The sequence below is a fragment of the Geotrypetes seraphini genome, chromosome 9, assembly GCF_902459505.1.
Source record: "Geotrypetes seraphini chromosome 9, aGeoSer1.1, whole genome shotgun sequence".
NCBI lineage: Eukaryota > Metazoa > Chordata > Amphibia > Gymnophiona > Dermophiidae > Geotrypetes > Geotrypetes seraphini.
Window position 1 is genome coordinate 121,268,942 of NC_047092.1, and position 20,353 is coordinate 121,289,294.

The 20,353-nt window shown below is 42.2% G+C and overlaps 1 protein-coding gene across 1 annotated transcript in view; it reads left to right on the forward strand.

The window, feature by feature from the left end:
• The first annotated feature begins 808 nt into the window (after positions 1-808).
• The window catches only part of LOC117366910 (nuclear body protein SP140-like protein), a 219,978-nt gene continuing 200,433 nt past the window's right edge, over positions 809-20,353 (forward strand). Inside the window, exon 1 of the mRNA XM_033958923.1 lies at positions 809-898. The gene's annotated coding sequence lies outside the window, so the exon portion shown is untranslated. The remainder of the gene's footprint in view (positions 899-20,353) is intronic.

The window sequence follows — 20,353 nt, forward strand, 5'->3', positions numbered from 1 at the left end:
AGGTACTTTATCATATTTCCCTATCTGTCCTGGTGGGCTCAAACTCTATCTAGTGTACCTGGGGCAATGAAGGGATTAAGTGACTTGCCCAGGGTCACAAGGAGCAGTGAGGGATTTGAACCCACAGCCTCAGGGTACTGAGGCTGTAGCTCTAACCCCTGCACCACAAAGTGAGAAAGCTTTCAAATGAGTGTGATACACTCCTAATGAGTGAGGCTTGGCATCTCTGGATCACCCATCAATCTCTCCCTATTTCTCTCCTTACCCCTCCCCCCACTGCAACATCTTTTCCCTTGGGACTGTCACTTCAATGGTGGTGCCCTGATTCAGCTTTTGCTTTGTCCCCTACCCCTCCGACCATAGTCAACTTTTTGTTTGCAATTCTTTCCCTCTGCCCAAACAATGGGTGAGAGTATGTTGTTTTGCACTCACTGTGGCTGCATGACAGCTGGCACCGCTCCAGGTTTAAATGCCAGACTAGGAAGCACTTATTCTCACATGAAAACCTGCATAGAGAGAGCACAGTGGCTAGAGCAAAACATTTGCTAAAGTAAAGGATGAGTCATTGAGTCAGACTTTTGGACTCTTTGAGAAGTGCCGCACCTGGTTCATGCCTTAAACTTGCCCTGCACTTATCTAGTGATAATGTCTTAACAGTGGACTAACACAGCAACTATACTACCGGTACTTTGTATTTTTCCCATATTCTGAAACTACTGTATAGTAATTCCTATGTGCAGCAACAGAGGGTGCTCTTCACTTGCAGGCTGAGGAAAACACTTTTTCAGTTTCAGTTTCTAAATAGAGATAAACCGGAAGGAGTGAAGAAAATAGACAGCAAGGATATTTCTGCATACATCTGCAGCGATTTGGAAGCTCTGGTAATCTCAGTTTCCAGGTAGGCAAGGATACCAGCCCAGGTCTCCCACTTACTAATATATTTGCATTGATATTATGGGTAAGCTTTTCCTTTCATGATCAGAGTGGCATAATGAAGAATATCAGAGATTTAAGAATGTTTATTGGCATGACAATTTGTATTTTTATTGCCAATGTAATACATAAATTGGTTAAAAATAAAATACCGAAGTACAGCAAGGACAGTAATAGGCAAATCCTGGATTCTGGAGGTGTTCAGTATTGGCTCTGGCCAGTTTATCTATAGAAGGAAAAATATTTTTTTGTGGTACAACTGCTGTTTCTAATTTCTCCTAGTTTTCCCGCTCATTCTTTTGTGGGAAGGCTCAGCCCACTGGAAGCGTATATGGTATTCTACTAACATTGTATGACATATTCTCCAGATACAGACTTCATTGAGCAAAGTTTTTGTTGGGTATTTTGTTACCAGTTTGTATTTTTATGGATATACTTTAGCTGGAATCTGCTAGGTTCTTCAGTTTGACTAACAAACATACTTTGGTTAATCTCTTTGGGGCTCTCCATGTGTGCTAACTGGACTTGGATCAGAAAAGTACAGCTCATTTTTCTTTATATAAATCTATTTATATACCATCAAATATTCGGTGCTATTTAACCGGCCAGGAAGGGCTCCTGGCTGGTTAAATAATGCTAAGCTGGCTAGCCACAAATATTCAGCAGGAGATAGTCAGTAGAGAATGACACGGGGAAAAAATCTGTCACCGCCCCACCATCCTCTGCACCGCCCCGTCACCGCCGTTCCCTTCACCGCCCCGTCACCGTCACCGCCATCCCTTTCACCGCCCCGTCACCGCCACTGCCATCCCATTCACCGCCCCGTCACCGTCCCCGCTGCATCCATATAAGCCTTAGTACTGTAATATTTAGCTTATTCCTTTCTTATAAATCAAAGTTCCTGCTGCTGAACTAGAGAAAGAGATGTTCAGCTGGCAGGGCTTTGTTTATAAATTTTTATCAACACAACTAATATACTATTTTATCCTAAAGCAAAAAATAAATAAATAAATATAATTTTTTTTTCTACCTTTGTTGTCTGGTTTCTGCTTTCCACATCTTCTCATTGAATTCCTTCCATCCACTGTGTGTCTTCTCTCTGCGTCTTCCATTTGCTGTTACTGTGCCTCTCCCTTAACCCCCCCCCCCCAATTGGTCTAGCACCCATCTTCTTCCCTCCGCTCCCGCATAGTCTGGCATCTGTCTTCTTCCCACTCTGTCTTCCACATTTCCCTTGGGGGTCTGTTCCTCTCCACCCTCCTTCAATGTCTGTTCTATTCCTTTCCACCACCACCCTTCCCTCCCTCCTTACCATCTGTTCCTTTCTACTACCCTTCAGCTCCTCTCGCGTGGCCTATCTACCTTCCTTCCTCTTATTTTCATGGCACGTTACAATGTAATTTGTGCAAGCCACTGGAGCCTGCAAGCTCGGTCCCTGTCCCATCCCCACAAACCATCTCGCTTCTGTGCTCCTATTTTCTCCATTTCTAATATCTCCCCTATGTATCTGTCATTGCCCCCCCTGTATCCATATACCATCCCCATGGCATGTCCCCTTTATGTCTCTGTCCCTATGCCCCATGCACATAATTTCCCCTCTTTCTGTTACCTTCCTGTGTCCAGATTTCCCCTATCTTCCTCTTCCATACCAGTGTGTCTCTTCTTTTCAACCCCATCTAGCTTTTTTCCCTCTTTCTTCCCCCCCCCCCTGCTTCTAGCATCTGGCTCACCTGCCAGTCCTTCCCTTTCTTTCCTGCTGTGGGTTTTTCTTTCCGACTTCATCCCCTTGGCCCAGAATCCTTTTCCCTTTCACTCCCTCCTTCCAATTTGAGCCGGGAACACTAGCGATCGCACGGTCCCCGCAGCCACTACCTGCCTGCCCAATCGATCCTAGTGTTTAGCCAGCTCTCTCCCTTCTCCTCACCTTAGTTTATAGGTTTTCTTTTTCGGCGACCTGCACGCTTTCCCAAAGAGCCGCGCATGCGCGGCTGCTCAGTGTTCAATCTTCTGCTCTGCTGCAACTTCCTGTTTCCGGTTGCGTCAGAGCAGAAGATCGAAACTGAGCAGCAGCAGGTGCGCGGCTCTCTGATAGCGTGCGGGTCGCCGAAAAAGAAAATCTACAAACTAAGGTGAGGAGAAGGGAGAGAGCTGGCTAAACACTAGAATCGATTGGGCAGGCGGGTGTGAGCTGCGGGGACCGCGTGATCCTTCATGCCTCACTGCGGGGACAAGACCATTCACCGCCCCGCGGGCGGTGAATGGCCTTGTCCCCATCGCCGCAGCGACTGCTAGTTTTCTTCCCCGTTTTCGGCGGGTGACCCGCGGCTAAAATGCGGTGGCCGCGGGTAAACCGCCACCGTGTCATTCTCTAATAGTCAGCTATCTCTGCTGAATATTTGCAGTTAGCAGCTAGCCTGGTTACCTGCTATGTCGTGCAACATAGCCAGTTAGCACCAATATTCATTAGCTGACCAGCTAAGTTTAGCGGCTAGACAGACCTGCGTAAATAACAGGCTTATATTTGGGTGTTTATAAGTTAGCTGGTCATCCGATAAATATTGTCTTAATTGGGTATGTTTCTAGTAGCCAAAAATCCCAGAAATTCAATGTTGGTTGCCAGATTAGGCTTGGCATTGAATTTCCAGGTTCACTACTGACCATGGGAGATAGCTGGGCCCACAGGAGATAGCTGGGTTGTCTCCTGCAGTCTGAATATCAGGCTCATACTATTTTTTCTACTAAGTAAATAATAAAATTCAAGGTGATTGACAGTTACATAGAAATCCTAATACAATCAAACCTTGGTTTGTGAGCATAATTCATTCCAGAAGTATGCTTGTAATCCAAAGCACTCGTATATCAAAGCAAATTCCCCCATAGGAAATGATAGAAACTCAGACGATTCGTTCCACAACCCAAAATCTTTAATACAAAATACTATACGTATTTGTATTGCAAGACATCGCTCGTTTAGAACAGCCACTACACTCCTGCAGCATCAGAGAACCATCGGCTCAGTTTTGATAATGTGACATGTGCATACCGTATGTACTTGTATTGTAAGTTAAAATTTAATCAAATGTTTTGCTTGTCTTGCAAAACACTTGCAAACCAAGTTACTTGCAATCCAAGGTTTTACTGTACATTAGTAAAACTATAAAAATAAACCTATCTCATCTGTAAACTAAACACATTTTTAGCATGTTTTGAACTTTGTAACAGTGTTGCTCTCATAACATTTACAGTTTAAAAATCTGGTTAAAAGAGTTTTGAACCCTTTTACTAAAGCACAGCACGTGCTAAGACCAGTGTATCGCAAACTGTGTCCCGCAGCAGATTCCAGGTGTACCCCAAGACACCGGTAAGAAAGAGAGATTCCGGTGTCAGCTGACTGCTTACAGGACGAGAGGCATGTTTTGTAGGCAGTCAGCTGGTATCGATGACTCTCCTCCTCACCGGTGTCTCTCTCCCTCTCCCCGCACCTCCCCTCCTCCAGGACCTCCCCCCCCACCTGTCTCTCCCCCCCTTCCCCCCACCTGTCTAAGTGACTGGTTCAGGGTCGCGACCGGAGGGCCTCTTCACATGTGTGGATGCCAATGTGATGATATCACGCATGCATGTGATGTCTTTGCATTGACGTCTGCGCACTTCCGGAGGCCTTCCGGCCAGGGCAACAGATTTAGTGTGGCACCGCACTGAAAAGTTTGCAGGACACTGTAATAGACATTAATGCATGTTACATTCTGTATGTCATATTTTATACCTATGGGCCATGTGGTGCTTAGTGCACACTAATATCCATTAACACACACTAAGGGCTCCTTTTATTAAGCCGCGCTAGCGGAGTTAACGCACGTGACATTTCATCACGCGCTAACTCCCGCACTGGCCTAAAAACTACCGCCTGCTCAAGCTTTAGTAAAAGGACCCCTTTATCTCCTGTCGTGCATCATAATATTTTCTAAAGTCTTAGTAACCATCTCTTGCTTTCTAACATCCTACAGTATAGGTCTGGCCTCATGACACGATATAATATTTGGGGGTTCCAGCTTCTTTTTGCCTGTTTCCCAAAGACTATGCAGAGCTTTATCTGCTAATTTTCAGGAAATCTTATATCCTCTCTCAACTTTAGAAATGTGCATTTTTTTACATCTTCAAACTTTACTCAGCATAGGAGAAAATACATTCCTGTGTTTGCAGTGTTGCACTGTATTTTGAAAGATACTGAAAAAAGCAGCGATGCATGGTGGTCAGATCAGAAACTTCACATAATGCACCAAATTGTCCCCATCAATAATCAAAATAAACGTAATAGTATTAATAATAATAATAATAATAGTGAAGGACGATCATCAGTGTGAGACAGCAAGCATAAGGAATCGGTAAGAACCTCGCCATTCCAGTGCTCAAACAGCGAGACAGATGACTTGCTTAAAGCCGCACACCATCATAGAAGACGTCCATGTGCTAATAATCAAAAGGGAGTGCACTAAATCAATTTTAATTTGAGTGTTCAAACTTATTGTGGGATCAATTTAGTAGCTAAAACTCAAAATGTTAATGTGAAGCTCCAAAGAGATCAACTCCTCTTCCATGCACTATGCAAGATATTGACAAATACTTAGCTGGATTTTCTGGTAAGTTCAAGCAGTTCAGTGTTTTGCATAACTGGGGTTCACTCATTCTTAAACTTACCAATTTGGGGGGGCAGTTAATAATTTTGGACCGGTGTGCTAACTGCTTTTTTAGGTACAAGTGGTCTCCATTTGTGTTTGCCAGATATCCTGGAAAACCCAGATATGTCCTCTTTTTAGAGGACTGTCCGGTGCAAGAGGAATTTCCAAAACCTGGCAGTTTCTCCAGGTTTTGGAAGTCCCCAAGCTCGGGGCTGTGTCTGGAAGGCTTTTGTGCATTCGTAGACATCGATGTGACGATATCACATGCACGTGACGTCATTGTGTTGATATCCGCACATATGCAGAGGCCCTTCAGATGTGGCCCCGAGGTTTGTGTGAGGATGGAATGGGATGGAACTGGAGGAAGAATTGGGGGGGGGGGGAGAGGGACTGGGGCAGAATGGGGTGGGGCCAGGTGTCCTCTTTTTTTTTTTAAGAGTAAATCTAGCAACCCTAGTGGTGCAAGCACTGGTATTGCTCCAAAGGTGGAATGAGTAGAAAATGCCTCTCCCCACCCAATATGACTTGCTTCCCTTTTGTTACTCAGGCCTCCTGGTTCCAGTGTAGTACTACCATGTTTCCCTGAAAATAAGATACTGTCTTATATTAATTTGGGGTCCAAAAAACACACTAGGACTTATTTTTGGGGATATCTTTTTTTTGTGTGTGTACAAAGATCATCTCTCACCCATCCCCTTGCACAGCATCTTTCTATCTCTCTCTCTCTCTCATCCCCCCATGCAGCAGAACCCTGACAACCCCAACAACCCATCCACCTGTGCAGCATCTTTCTATCTCTCCCATCCCCCTGTGCAGCAGAACCCTGATGACCCTTCCACCACAAGGCCGACATATCTCCGTTCCAAACAGCAGCGGCGGTAGCACTAAACTGGCTGCTTTGAAGCCTTCCCTGTGCTGCATCACTGATGACATCATGCTGCAAAGAGAAGGCCATGACGGGGAAGGCCGTGAAGCAGCCTGTTCAGTGCTGCCGCCATTGCTGTTTGGAATGGAGGTATGTCTCTCTTGCGGTGGGAGGGTTAGCGGAGTTCTGCTGTATGGAATGGGAATAAGAATGGAAAGATGTTGTACAAGGGGATGGGTGAGAGGGGAGGAAAGATGCTGCACATGAGGTGGGGGGGAACACCACCAACAAATTGGGGAGTGTCGGGAACATTCGGGAGGGGCTTCGGGGGTTGATCCAACAAGGGCTTATTTTCGGAGCTACCCTGAAAATCATGCTAGGGCTTATTTTCAGGGTAGGTCTCATTTTTGGGGAAACACAATACCTGTTGTCTTCCTTTTTCTGCAACATGGATAATGGAGCAATTACTGCAGCCCCCTCCTCCCTCTTTTCAAATCGCATTTCCACTTTGAAACAGGAAGTACAATGCCAGTAGTAAAAAGAGGGGACCATAAGGACCAGCAGAACTGTCAGTCATCTGAGTCCCCAGTGCTCTGCAGTAATTACTCCATTATCCATGCCTCAGGAAGAACCAGGACACTGTTAATCATGTCTCCCAGGTTAGCCACCTTACACTGGATCGAGAAGGTTGGGTGGCTATATAGGGAAAGAAATACAACCAACAAAACAGATTTAGATCTACCAAATGATAATGGAGGAAAAATGTCTCACAAGTCCAGAGGGGTTAATGCTATGAAGCATTGTATACAATACCACCTCTTCTTAGGACTGAATGTTTTTCATTGGCAAAAACAAAACAAAAAAACAACCCCTTCAAATATTGCAATTAATACAATGTGTGATACACTAAAGAATTCAATAAAAAATAAATCAGGGCTAAAAAGAAATACTATGAAAAAACAAGGGAGAAAGAAGCATGGGAGGAAGATGCAGTTGGTATATACATATGAGTAATTGTAATCCCTGTGGGGTTAAAAACATTTTTCTGAGGCTGAGAGAGCTCTGGTCTCATGAGGAGATTAATTGCTGCAGAACATGAGAGACATGTTGGCACATGCATATATGTGCCATATATATGCCTTCTGGTTGCTGTTGTTGCCTGTCTTTGTCAGTTGGGTAGGTGCTCTGTGAATGAAGGATTTGTGCAGTGTGACTGCAGTTAGATAGTTTTGACAGGTTTGAGTTTTGATAGAGTGTGTATGAAGACATTAACTGTATCTGTCAAATTTGTGAGGCCCGTGGATTTTTTTTACTTCAATTTTTGCTTCAAGTTTGAGAAAGTGGATGTTAGAGTAATTGGACAATTGGTTTAAATTTCTGATTTATTTGCTTTGTTTTAATTTAACCATTAAGGCCCCCTTTTATCAAGCTGCGTTAGGATTTTTATCATGTGTCATTGCGGTAAAAGCTCTTGACGCTCATAGGAATTCTATGAGTGTCAGAGCTTTTACCTCAGCAGCCTGTAATAAAAAAAACCCTAATGCAGTTTGATAAAAGGGGGCCTACATTTGTGAACAGAGTTAAAAACCATGCTCTGGTTTTAATATTTATCAGAAGAACTTGATGTCTAAGAAGTTGTGCTTTATTACCTGAGACTGACTAAGTCTACCTACAGTTTAATTTGTAAATTTAAGTTGGTGTGTTTTGTTTGTGGACTCTGTGACAAGTATTTTAAGGAAACTGATTTGAGAAATAAAACCTTTGCAAATACATAAAGGTGAAGTTTGAAAAGGCTGGTACCTGGTTTAATTATCTAACTTTACATGTTCTAATTCTAAACAAATATGACGCAGTGTTAGGTGAATTGTTCACTTAACTGTACTTAAGTTATACAAGGGATATATGATTTGAAAATTGAATGACAGAAGGGAAAAATTCTTATTTTTGAGGGATAACTACTTTAGAAGGAACTCTACTTATCCTTTCCTTTTAAGTAGTTAGTCGGGGACTTGAGATTTACCCTTTTTTTTTTAATTTTTTTTTACAAAACCACAGAAGTGGTCTTTAGTTCTGGCTGGTATGCTGTATGGCCTACAGTGCTCCGATGCTCATAGGAACTTTATGAGTGTCATAGCCGTGCATAGCATTCAGCATGCCAGCCAGTGCTAAAAACCACTTCAACATTTTTGTAAAAGGGGGGGTTAGTGAGTTTAAGTTTTTTTTTCCTTTAAGTTATTTAAGATTAGGGAGTAGGTTTATCTTCAAGTCTTGGAACCTAAGTTTGAGGACTAGTGTGTGATTAAGTTTAAGATGTGTTCTTTTTATAGTTTACTAGCTGATGCCCGGCGTTGCACGGGTATTTAATTATAGCAATAACACTGTAAATGGATTCAAAAAAAGATACTTTATAGTGGTGAAATAAATTATTTTTTTACAGCTTTATAAAAAGTACAATATTCAAATAATAATGTGAAATATTACTAACACAAAACTTGATTATAAACAACATTTTTAGTTTCACCTCCAGGAGCAAGAACATATACATTCTTGGGTGAACCCACCCTTGAGCAAGCAACATAGAGTTGTCCATGGGAAAAACAGGGGGATCTTAAATCCACTCCACAGTATGTAATAGTCTGTCCTTGTGATTTGTTGATTGTGAAAGAGAATGCAAGTCTCACTGGAATTTGCAATCTCTTAAACTGAAAAGGAAGATCTGTTGGAATAAGTGTATCCGCGGGATAAATACGGTTTCACCTTGTCCCTTTCCGGTTAAGATAGTCGCTTCAATTACATTGGACAGTAACCTCTTTACACAAAGCCTTGTGCCATTGCAAAGTTTTGGTGGGTCAAGGTTGCTAAGTAAAATAACTGGAGATCCCACAGCTTTTTACATTTTTTCCATTGACATGAACGGGTGAAATATGATTTTATGTTTGTAGCTCCGCCCACGTGTGCAGGTGGGCCTCGAGACCCCCAGAACATATCACCCCAGGTAGTGAGGGATCTGCATATCAAGTTTCGTTCAAATCGGTCCCACAGCTTTTTACATTTTTCCCATTGACTTGAATGGGTGAAATCTGATTTTGTTTGTAACTCCGCCCATGTGTGCAGGTGGGCCGCGAGACCCCCAGAACATATCACCCCAGGTAGTGAGGGATCTGCATACCAAGTTTCGTTCAAATCGGTCCCACAGCTTTGTACATTTTTTCCATTGACTTGAATGGGTGAAATCTGATTTTGTTTGTAACTCCGCCCATGTGTGCAGGTGGGCCGCGAGACCCCCAGAACATATCACCCCAGGTAGTGAGGGATCTGCATACCAAGTTTCGTTCAAATCGGTCCCACAGCTTTGTACATTTTTTCCATTGACTTGAATGGGTGAAATCTGATTTTCTGTTTGTAGCTCCGTCCACGTGTGCAGGTGGGCCGCGAGACCCCCAGAACATATCACCCCAGGTAGTGAGGGATCTGCATATCAAGTTTCGTTCAAATCGGTCCCACAGCTTTTTACATTTTTTCCATTGACTTGAATGGGTGAAATCTGATTTTCTGTTTGTAGCTCTGCCCACATGTGCAGGTGGGCAGTGAGACCCCCAGAACATATCACCCCAGGTAGTGAGGGATCTGCATACCAAGTTTCGTTCAAATCGGTCCCACAGCTTTTCACATTTTTTCCATTGACGTGAATGGGTGAAATCTGATTTTCTGTTTTTAGCTCCGCCCACGTGTGCAGGTGGGCCACGAGACCCCCAGAACATATCACCCCAGGTAGTGAGGGATCTGCATACCAAGTTTCGTTCAAATCGGTCCCACAGCTTTTTACATTTTTTCCATTGACTTGAATGGGTGAAATCAGATTTTCTGTTTGTAGCTCCGCCCACGTGTGCAGGTGGGCCGCGAGACCCACAGAACATATCACCCCAGGTAGTGAGGGATCAGCATACCAAGTTTCGTTCAAATCGGGCAAGCCGTTTTTGCGTTGGCAGCTTTTTACATTTTTTCCATTGACATGAATGGGTGAAATCTGATTTTCTGTTTGTAGCTCCGCCCACGTGTGCAGGTGGGCCGCGAGACCCCCAGAACATATCACCCCAGGTAGTGAGGGATCTGCATACCAAGTTTCGTTCAAATCGGGCAAGCCGTTTTTGCGTTGGCAGCTTTTTACATTTTTTCCATTGATATGAATGGGTGAAATCTGATTTTCTGTTTGTAGCTCCGCCCACGTGTGCAGGTGGGCCGCGAGACCCCCAGAACATATCACCCCAGGTAGTGAGGGATCTGCATACCAAGTTTCGTTCAAATCGGTCCCACAGCTTTTTACATTTTTTCCATTGACTTGAATGGGTGAAATCAGATTTTCTGTTTGTAGCTCCGCCCACGTGTGCAGGTGGGCCGCGAGACCCCCAGAACATATCATCCCAGGTAGTGAGGGATCTGCATACCAAGTTTCGTCCAAATCGGTCCCACAGCTTTTTACATTTTTTCCATTGACTTGAATGGGTGAAATCAGATTTTCTGTTTGTAGCTCCGCCCACGTGTGCAGGTGGGCCGCGAGACCCCCAGAACATATCACCCCAGGTAGTGAGGGATCTGCATACCAAGTTTCGTTCAAATCGGGCAAGCCGTTTTTGCGTTGGCAGCTTTTTACATTTTTTCCATTGATATGAATGGGTGAAATCTGATTTTCTGTTTGTAGCTCCGCCCACGTGTGCAGGTGGGCCGCGAGACCCCCAGAACATATCATCCCAGGTAGTGAGGGATCTGCATACCAAGTTTCGTTCAAATCGGTCAAGCCGTTTTTGCGTGATCGCGGCACATACACACATACACACACACATACATACCTCCGATTTTATATATATATAGATTTTCAGGATTGAAAGTAAATTTAAATATGTTTTCTTGATTACACTTTCTGTACAAGATGATATGCTTGATATATAATATGAAACCTTATAAATAAATAAATAGGAGTAGGTTTAAGTGAGTGAAGAACACAGAAGATTTGAGCTCCAACATAAAGGAGAAGAACTGAAAAATCAAGAAAGACCGGTAAGACAGATACAGAAAAGAACCTGAGACTTGGAAAGTCAGGAGTAATTAAAAAAATCCTAAAAATATGCTTATCTGTACCTTGAATTCCTTGATCTGAACTGAACTGAAAGAAAAGATCACAAAGCATCAGTTCTTTTTTGAAAAAAATAGGATTTAAGAAAAAAGAGATTAAAATAACTACAAACTTGAGGTACAGGTAGGACATGACTCATCCTGAGGGGTGGGGGTTACATAATAGACTTAGAAAGCTGCTACTCACATGCATAGATTTGAATGAGGGGTTATTCTGGACATGGTTGGGTGTACGTTAGAAGTTCACATGAATTCCCTATTTTGCAATAGAAAAGCAGGGTTTTTTTTTTTTGGGGGGGGGGCAACTGTTAGGAGCCTATTCTATTAAGGAAACTAGGTGCCTTTTTTTCCTTTATAAAATACTAGTGCAAATGAGTATATATACACATAGGGGGCAATTCTGTGTAGGGCAACCACATTAGGCACCAGGATGACGCATGGTAAGCATAAATTCTTACAAAGGGAGTTCCACGTGCAGCATTCGTTTTCACACCTCACTGTAGGCTCAAGCATTTATATCTGCCAATGTCTAGTGTAAATGCTTGCACCTAACTACTGTTGTGTACTGAGGAGTAGTGGCTCGTGGCCAGCAGGGGGTGATGGTTATGGGACGGTAATGGGAATAGTGCAGTATTTTTTGTGGAGTTTTTCTACAAAAGCGCCTGTTTTTCGTATGATTCTGGGTAATTCTAGTTAGATAAACATCTGTGTCAGTTAAGGACCACGCCCAAATAGAAGCGTATGGAAAAACGGGTGAATAAAAATCTGAATAATATGTAGCTAAGGCCAGAAAAAAACACACCACAGATTAATATAAGGGAAAGCATAATAATATCTGTTTATGTACTTTGCTGTTGAGCCAAATCATGGTGGAAATCATGATTACATGATTACATGGAATCCATTTTGGGTTCTCTGTTTGTACTATATCTGTCCTGTCTTTGGACACCATCTTGTGCCAGTGACTAGTTTTCTGTCTTCTTTGTCCTCTCTGAGTTTTCCCGCTCCCAGCAGCGTGGTGTTAATTAATACCACATGTTCTTGCTTTAGACTGGTAAAGAAGGATAACGTGTCCCAAACTGAATTAAATTTAGGTTTGAATGCAAATTATGTATGGAAGGCTTGGCCAAGCAAGTGCTGGAGTGATTTGTGTGACTGTGTTGAACAAAAGTATAGGGTTTGAAAAACATAATATATATTTGCAACCTAAAGAAATCCTAAACCAACATCTGGGAGTGATTAGGTCAGAGACTACTCCTGCTTTTTGTGTGTGAGACTGTCAGCTTAGGAGGAGAGGGGGAGGCCGGCCCCTCCTCCTCCTCCTGTAGGCTAAGGCTATATCATTTGAACCTATCAGATTCTTTTCTTTTCCTCCAAGGCTTAGAACTTTTCAGCACCATGTTAATAATTGTAGATTCTCTTGAATAATGTTATAATGTTAATTCAGAAATCAAATGTACTGTTCTAAAACTCTGTCTAACTTTTAAACGTGGAGGGATTTTCCTTTGTCTAACTTTTAAGACCACCCATATTACTTTATTGGTTGTCAAACTTGATGATGTCACTGAACCAAAAGTATATAATAGAATGAAATGAGATAGTAAAATGAGACCGTTATGAGAAGGCCAGCATTTGGCATCTATAATGATCTCCCATTAGCGCAACTGTTAAGCAATTATGCTTGAGTCTTTTGATCTCATAATGGAAAAATAAAAACAATAATTCAATAAATCTTAATTATAATTTTGAAAACCTTGCGGTGGTGTCATTTTGCATGTGTTATTATGTTCAAACCGAAGCTTTCAAAGAGGCGTCGATGTCCCTTGCTCAGTACAGAAATAGAAGTATTCTATAATTCCACTCTTAAATGCCCCTCCCTTGGCCATGCCCCCTTTGGAGTAACATGCAAGATGAATTAGGTACACAGGTTATAGATAATGGGTGCAGAGCAGATATACATGTAAACAATAATTAGCGCGGTGCAGAGCAGATACACATGTAAACAATAATTAGCGCCAATTAGCTGTTGTTAAGGCCATATATCACCAATTTAGCCAATTACATGCTGTGCATATTTATGTATTTACTGAGATTTATTAACTGCCTATATGAAAAGATTCACTCAAGGCGGTGTACAGCAGGTAAAATTCAACATAAAACAATTTTGTTAACAGCATAACAATAATAAAAAGACCAAATATAAAAAGAAATACAATGAATCAGTAAATTGAAGCTTAATAATAAAACTACCATGAAAAAGTTTCAAAAATATACTTAACAGCACTGAAATTCAGATAAGAGAGATATAATACACACTAAAAGGGAGACATAATACTTATGAAGCATATAATAAGCACAAATTAGAACATTCAGATAACATAGATATGACACTAATGCTTTTCTATAATATAGCTTATCCTATAGTCAAGGAGTCAAATGTAGATGTTAGATGAGGACAAGATGAGTCGTACAGAGTGCTGTGGGATAAACAGATGGGAGGCTAAACTCAAGGCAAGGTGTAAGAACTACCGTATTTTTTGGGTCCATAAGACAAACTTACAAGAACTGACTGCAGCTATTCAGAAAGAGAGGTGGCCCAGGCAGCAGCACAGACAGTGCGCTCCTGCCGGCCCATACACTGCTGGACCACCAGGCTTCAGGGGATGTTTAAAAAGGTACTGCGGGCAGGCGAGAGTATTTTAAAAGGAAGGGCCGGTGGGCGGGCCAAGCTATTAAAGGGTACCAGGAGGAGTGGGGGAGGGAGGAGGATTGTTAGTCGGCTGGGATGGCTCCCTCCTGTCCCAGCCTACCAATAGACCACCCGAAGTGAGGGGTGTAGCAGGTTACAGATCAGGGAAGGGGGGATAGCATTCAGAGCCTGGCAGGGAAGGGGGGACAGGGTGCAGAGCCTGGCAGGGAAGAGGGGACAGGGTACAGAGCCTGGCAGGGAGGGGGACAGGGTGCAGAGCCTGGCAGGGAGTATGGGGTTGAGTGCAGAGCCTAGCAGGGAGTGATGGAGGCTGAGTGCACAATTTGGTTCAGAGCACATTTTTTTTTGTTTTCCCACTCTAAATCTAGGGTGCGTCTTATGGTCCTGTGCATCTTATGGCACAAAAAATACGGTAATTTAGTTAGTGTGTGTGGCAAGCTAGTCCTGGTGAAGAATGAGTGGATATTTGGGATTTGCGTCCAAAATTGTGTGTTAACTTTGAGTCATCTACACAGAAATGTATATGTGTGGGGGAGGGGAGGAGGGGGTGGAAGCAGTTTTTAGCATGACTATTTACACCAGAGCTGGCATAACTGCTTGCAACTATGTGCATGAGGTATGTGCATAAGTGATTACTTTGCACAGATTCTACCCACATGTACTGTATACTATGCAAGATATGAACATTCTTGCAGCCTATTGCATATATGTGCACATATATGTGCAAATATGCTAATTGCTGAAGATTTACATATGTATTCCCCCCTCTTATAGATTCTGGAATTTTATCAATTATCATACATCCTAATTGCTCAAACATATGGTTATATTTCAAACAATGTGCTACTAAAGGTGCTTTTTTGCGTAGTAAGTGAAGACAAGATTTATGTTCTGCCATGCCATGTGCCTTTTGTAAAATAGTGAGCACTATTGATGCCAGAAAAAAAATTTCACATTTTTTTTTCCTGTTTCAGTTCAAAACGACATGACAGGGAATGTGGTTGTCATTTCAAATGAATGCTCATCTCTCCTGCTCATTTAGGGGCCCCTTCAAAATAGTCTGATCTCTTAAAGAGTGCGCATTATGGCAAAAAAATGTGCATTTTGCAAAACAGTGATTGCTATTGATGCCAGAAAAAAAAAATCAGGGTTTTTTTTCCTGTTTCAGTTCAAAATGACATGACAGGGAATATGGTTGACATTTCCCATGTTATTTCAAATTAATGCTCATCTCTCCTGCTCATTTAGGGGCCCCTTTACTAAGATGCAGTAAATATTAATACAGTGCTCTCCAACATGTGGTCCCAGGGCTGCATGCAGCCCTCAAAGTCCTCCACTTTGACCCTCAAACAGTTGCCTGAAATGTTCCTCAAGTCCTGCATATTCATTAAGTTTAGTCGTCTGCTTGGATAGTGCATTAAATGTCTGAAAAAAGGATTGCTATAGGCTGAGTGTAGACAAAGGTCAGTGTAGGACAGGTGTAGGACCTACTATGTCTGTGTTTGTACTGCCCGATTCACTGATTCACTTCATAGAATTGATTTGAATCGATTCATTGTCCGAGAAAATCAGACTCACCAATTCAGCGACCAAACCCCCCCCCCCCCAGTAAGAAATGACATATCTCCAAGGCCTCCTAAAGCAGCCGAAGTGGCAATGGTGGTGGACAATCAGCAGCAGCAGCATTCTGCTGCTGACCATCCACCACCATAGCAGTTGCTTCTTTAGGAGGTCTCAGAGGTATGTCAGGTCTCATGGTGGGAGAGTTGGTGGGTACTGCGGCACAGGGGGATGGGAGGGATGGAAAACTGCTGCACAAGGGGATAAAAGGGTGGGACGGATGGAAAGCTGCTACACAGGGGAATGGATGAGAGAGGAGGAAATCTGCTGTTTCGGGGGATGAGAGGGAGGAAAGATGCTGCACATGGGGGGGGGGGAAGAGGAGAGAGAGGAAGAATTTTTGGGGTGGAGGAGAGGAAGGGCGAGAAGAGGTAAAAAGGGTGAGAAGAAGAAATCCTGCATATGGTGTAGGGGAGGGAGAGATGAGAGAAGAGAGAGAGAGAGAGGAAGAAATGTTGAACATAGGGTGGAGGGCAGAAAGGGATGGTGCATGGTGGGAGAGAAAGAAATGTTGCACATCATAATGGAGGGGAGGAAGGGAAAGATGATGCTTGGGGGGAATAGAGAGGTTTGACTCAGGGCACAAGCTGGAAGAGATAGTGGGAAAGAAACAATATTGGATATGGCAGTGGAAGATAGAAAACAAAATTGTATTTTCTGTATTTTCTATATTACAATATGCCAGATTTGAAATGTGTATTCTGCCACAGCTGATGCTAGACAGTGAGTGTGAGCTAGGACCTAGCAGAGAGAAAAAAATATTTTTTGTTTATTTTGTTTACACCACAATGCTGGATTAGAGAGAGAAAAGGTGATGTTGGCGGATAGGCTACAAAATAAACCTGCTAGGATGTTTGAAAAAAAACAAACAAACCCCAAAACAAAAACCCCAAACACCCAATTGGACAGGAAAAGTGAATCAATTCAAATCGAAAAATCAATTCAATAGGCCAAATTGTATCAAAAACTTTTACCTGAATCAGGCAGCACTAGTCTGTGCCATTCAGCTGTAAAACAGGTCAAAGGTCAGGATTCATATTTAGATGCATATATACTGCAGTGGTATGAAAAAGCTAGAGAAACCATGAAATACTTGTGTTCAGAGAATTGTGGAAACCACGCCAAAGTTTTGCTAAAATACAGAAGAGTGTATAATAAAAAACAGAATATTCAATGGTGTATTTAACTAGTATAGGCTTAACTGTGTAAGGTTGAAATCTTCTGGTGACCCTAAGAGTTTTTTCCTATTCATATTGTGGCCCTTTACATTCATATTGTGACCACTTTACTAATGCTTGCTTACCACAGCAAAAAAATACTTTACCAAGAATTTTGGGATCAGTGTGTGCTATCCACGTGTTAAAAAATAAAATGTTCAGTTTTGTAGTCTGCCACTTACATATGCAGTATGATGGCTGTTTCACTGGTAGGTAGCCAAATCAACACTCGAACATACAGGTGCTGCTACTTACATGTACAAAGCTCCAAATGCTGCTGCTCTTTTTAATATGTTTTCTTGTACAATGTCTGTTCCCTCTGTCTATGCCACCAAATACATGCATTTTCTGCACAGTCTTATATGTATTTTTCAGTTATTCCAGTTTTAATGAGCCTTTTGTAAAATACGCTGCAAATCATGAACTTGCTGACTTGAACATCATCCCCTGTAACCACAAAATGGCAGTATACAAGTCCCATCCCCTTTCCTGACCTAGACAACAAAATTGGGTGTTTAACTAGTCCTGAAAGGAGAGAGAATTACAGAAACTCAGATTGGGGAACAGATTTGTATCCAGACAGCTAGCATTTGATGTTTATTTTAATTTATGCTTGCAGGGAATGACTATAAAGCAAATATGTACTGTGCATATCCTAAAAGTAGATTATCGTATTAATGCCACATGATCAGTGTATTTCTCATGACATTTATTCACTGCTTGGTGTCATATGACAGTGTGAGCACAAATATGCATTCCAGGTCAGTCTTCTGCATATAGATGTGTGTGTGGTGTCTGCATATACAGTAGATGTGTGTATGGTGCAGTGGTTAGAGCTACAGCTCCAGCACCCTGGGGTTGTGGGTTCAAATCCCACACTGCTCCTTGTGATCCTGGGCAAGTCACTTAATCCAAGTATACACCAAATACAGGCACTGTGAGAGAAAAGTTCAAATCAATACAGGCACTGTAAGAGAAAAGTTCAAATTGATTCCCCCAATGCCCCAGGTACATTAGAGCAGTGTTCTTTAACCACCGCAGTGCCGGTCCGCAGAATTTTGCTGCCAGTCCACAGGGCTGGCACGTGCATCGGGCCCGAGACAGTGTTCCTCAGCCACTGATCCACAGTGCGATCGATTTGGTGTTGTCTTTGGGCTGGCTCCCTCTTCTCCAGTGCTGCAGTGCACTAAACCGAAGGCAGAGGCTCCTATGCGTGTCCTGCTCCTGAACTGGAAGCCTTCTCTCTGATGTTGCAATATCAGAGGGAAGACTTCCAGATGAGGCATGGGATGCTGCCTATGGCTTTGACCACTGCAGCACTGAGGAAGAGGGAGCTGGCCCGAAAATAACATGTTGGGGGGGGGAGGGGCCTAAAACAGCCAGGCGGGAGCAGGCCAGAAGGCAAGACACAGCATGGAGGGAGATAACAACAGTAGGGGGAATGATTTTATTTTTGAATTTAGTGATTGATTTACATCTGCTGTCTGTTCAGGAAGAAATGCATTTGCTTCTTTTCCTCTGGGGTTGTACTGCATGCAGAATCTTACATCTTAGGGTTTGTTTGTATATATTAGTACTTTTAGTTTTTGGTCCCATATTTGCATAGGGTTATCTGTGTCCTGGTAGGAATGAATATTGAGAAGCATACAGTGTGCTTTGTGTAGTTTAATTTTGTGGTTAACCATTATGTGTTGTTAATACGATTATATTGTGTGTGTATATATGAAAAATGAATGGAAAAAATGTTGTTATAATTTGTACTATTAGGGAGGGGCGTGGTCTTGCCCACGACTTAGCCCAGTGTTTATCAACTGCCGGTCCACGGACCGGTGCTGGTCCACAAAATAATTATTTTATTTCCGCAGGTCCATAGGTGTCAAAAGGTTGAAGAACACTGCATTAGTGTGAGCCCTCTGGGACAGATAGGGAAAAATGCTTCAGTATCTGAATAATTTGTAATCCGTATAGAATTGTAGGATATGTGGAATATAAATAATATAATAAAATAAATATAAATATGGTAAGTTCTCTATACGCAATATTACCTTATCCACTGAAGAGCTAGTGGAAAAGAACTTATTCTTTCAGAGCTCTGAGACACACTTATGCTCAGTTGTGGGACTCAAGGAAATACGATAATAGAAGTGCCAGTTTACTGAACACACCCATTGAGCTCCTGGCTGATACTGAGAATTATCCCTGCATCATTTGAAATTTGAAAATGCTGCTCAGAGACTTGAATTGGTCAAATTTTCTGTAATTCATTTGTGGAAAGGCATGTTCATTCTGGTCCTTAAACTGGTAATTTAGCAGTACTATGTAAAGAGAAAATTCTTTTTCTTTTAATCATTTTCTGCAAAGGAAAAAATGCTGTCTGTACCAGGCAAAGCTTTGGATTCTTGCCCAGAAATAGCTAAGATGGAAAAAAAAACTTTTTAGATTGAATCAGGTTGGGCAGACTGGATGGACCATTTAGGTCTTTATCTGCCGTCATCTAATATGTTACTATGTTATAATGAGACCTGCTGATATTGCTAATAACCTGCTATTCAAGTCACCTTTCCCTTGCAAGATAATATCTTAAATGGATAGCGGGTACTCTTATTTCTGGATAGAATATTTTTAAAGTTGCTTTTTGAGAACCGTTGTTCTGGTCATAATTGGCATAGTTCTTCATAGGTCCTTATTATTGCTAAGAATATATTAAGAGAAGGGTTAAATAAATAGGAGCCCCCTTGTCCTCTCCTGCCCCCCCCCCACCAGCACTATCCCTTTCAAGAGTAACCGAAAAAAAAATACAATAATACATTATTCAACATTACTTCCCCCAAAGCCCTACACAAACTATCATTTCAATTTGGAACCTTTCTTTTAATCTATAACCTCCTAAATCTTCTCCCTTTATTTCACACTTCTATCCATCTTAATTCCCCCTCACCTCAATATTCTAGCTCTAAAATAATGGCCTCTATTCCAACTATATGGGGCCGCCGACCTTTCATTAAAACCCCCCTTCTTATTCCCACCGAAATTCAGCCAAGATATTATATCACCATTCCAACCTCCCCTGCCTTTACCTTTCGTTCTACATCACTTCGTTACCCCTCTAAACTCAATATAGGTCTCGTAAACGTGCGATCTATCAAAAACAAACATCATCTAATCCATGATATGATTCTTCAATATAACCTTCATGTTTTAT